General features: G+C 40.8%; 1 protein-coding gene across 4 annotated transcripts in view; it reads left to right on the plus strand.

Moving 5' to 3' along the window:
* The window catches only part of Syt1 (Synaptotagmin 1), a 531,278-nt gene that overhangs the window by 260,760 nt on the left and 268,018 nt on the right, over positions 1-2,500 (plus strand). The gene's annotated exons all lie outside the window — the stretch shown is intronic.

The raw sequence follows: 2,500 nt of genomic DNA on the forward strand, positions 1-2,500 counted from the left end.
CTGAACGCACTTTGAGAGTCATAACTTGAATACGTCCACTAGATCAGGAAAGTAATCTACCATTTTCTGCCATTTCTTTCCCAGATCTGTGTCACGTACACTTGTACCCTTTGGCTTGAAGTCTCCATTAAATGAGAACGTTCGTTCACGGTGCAAAGAGCAAGGAACGAGGTAATTTAAAAGCAACGTACGCCTGGGAGTGAAGTAGGTAGGCTATACACAAACCTTCATGATCAAAGGAACAACTGCTTTACATATCTTTGCTTGTACAAAATGTTAGAACCACATGGGGTATCTTTAATCATTGTAAGTGCTTCTTGATGTCCAGAACTGTTCGAAAATAATTAAATAATTGAATGGATAGCTTTTCAACGAAGTACCGGTATAGAGAAAGATTATTTTCAGTACAATATACTATCTGAGGACTTTTATAAATGAAAGCTTTCTGTACAAATCATGGGGAAAAGTGCTTTAGTATATTTTCTGTCGCATAAATTTCTGATTATCCATCCGTCGGCCGATCCGTTCGTCCATATGTCCGCCTGTCCGTATATCTGTCCGTCCGTCACTATAGCTGTCAGTGCATCCTCTGTCTTTTGTAGGCGACAGTCGGCTAATTCCGCAATAGCAAGAAGGAAATCTATCATATTTTTATCAAAATGTTTATTGAAAAATATTATCAAGATATGTAGACATGGACGAAAACTTTCATTACCAAATGAAATAAAGAGACCTATTAAAATGCGAATATATTTAGCTGTACATACATTACAGTTAAAAAAGAACAACTCGGGTAATTCCGCAACAGTGCGGATTAATCCGCAATAGGACTTGGCTAATTCCGCAGTCGTAAATTTTTAATTTTATTGGGTTATTTTACGACGCTGTATCAACATCTAGGTTATTTAGCGTCTGAATGATATGAAGGTGATAATTCCGGTGAAATGAGTCCGGGGTCCTGCACCGAAAGTTACCCAGCATTTGCTCGTATTGGGTTGAGGGAAAACCCCGGAAAAAACCTCAACCAGGTAACTTGTCCCGACCGGGATTCGAACCCGGGCCACCTGGTTTCGCAGCCAGACGCGTTGACCGTTACTCCACAGGTGTGGACCCGCAGTCGTAAATAATTAAGAAAAACATTATGAAAGTAACATAAAAGGAACAATTTATATGTAACAGTGCTCACTTTCTTCACAGCTGTGTAGCAAAACACAAAAAAACAGCCAACTTTCGATGTTTCAGTGTATTGCCGACAGAGGTGTCGACCAATTTCCTTGATTTTTTTCTATACCACTACAGTGGACATGCTTCCTGTTGACAGCCTCTCAAAACTTACGTTCACGCTATTGTAAAGCCCCAGTAAAATCATATATGCACTATTGGGGAATTACCCGTACTGCGGAATTAACCGAGTTTCCCCCCGATATCTGTTCAACCGTTCTACCGTCCGCCTCTTCGCCTGTCCGTTCGACTATGCGTCCATTCATTCGCCTGTTTGTTTCTCCATCCGTCTTATTCATTTTCCCGTTTTCATATTTACCCGTCCGTTTGTTTACCAGTTTGCCTGTTCGTCCTGTCCGTTCGTTCGTTCTTCTGTTTGCTTATCCAGCTGTCTTATTCGTTCACCTATTTTCCCATACATCCGTTTGTTTTCCTATTTATCTGTCCGTCTCGCCTGTCTCTTTCTTTGCCTATTTGCCTATCCATTCGTCAGTTCGTCTGTCCATCCTTCCGTTGATACTCCTGTTTCCCTGTCAATCCGACAGTTTATTTGCTTGTTAGCCTGTCCATCCCGTCCTTTCATTCGCCTGTTTGCCTGTTTACAAGTCCGTCCCGCCAGTTTGCCTATCCGTCCCATCCGTTCGTTCCTATGTTTGTCTGTCCTTTCCTTTTCGGCCGTTAGTTAGTCTGTTTGCCTGTTTACATGTCCGTCCCGTTCGTTTTCATGTTTGTCCTTTCCTTTCCGGCTTTTCGTTCTTCTATTTGTCCTGTTCTTTCCGGCCGTTCTTTTGCCTTTTTGCCTGTCCATTCGTTCATCTGTTTGCCTGTCTATTCGTTCGTCTGTTGCCTCTCCCTTCCGTCCGTTCGTTTTTCTGTTTGCCTATCTATTCTGTCCGGTCGTATGTTTGCCTGACGGTTCCGTCCGTCTATTCGCTTTTCCGTTCGTCCTCCACTTTCGTTGTTGTTAATCCATCCACCTGTTTTCTGTCCGTTCTCTACCTGTTGAGAACCTTATTCCTTGAACAATTGAACGGATTTTGTTTATACTCTAGATCGGCTAGTCAATATCATCATACAGATTGGTCGGTTGCTTATTATGTCTTGAATAATTGCATCGAATACAAAAAGCAACTGTTGACATAATATAACTTAGTGAACTAGTCGTAGACCACTTTGCAATGCAGGAAGTAGGACTCATGAATTATGGTATTTTATTTATTTATTTATTTATTTATTTATTTATTTATTTATTTATTTATTTATTTATGCAGTTATTTAT

This window comes from Periplaneta americana, chromosome 7 (genome assembly GCF_040183065.1).
Source record: "Periplaneta americana isolate PAMFEO1 chromosome 7, P.americana_PAMFEO1_priV1, whole genome shotgun sequence".
In the NCBI taxonomy this organism is placed as follows: domain Eukaryota; kingdom Metazoa; phylum Arthropoda; class Insecta; order Blattodea; family Blattidae; genus Periplaneta; species Periplaneta americana.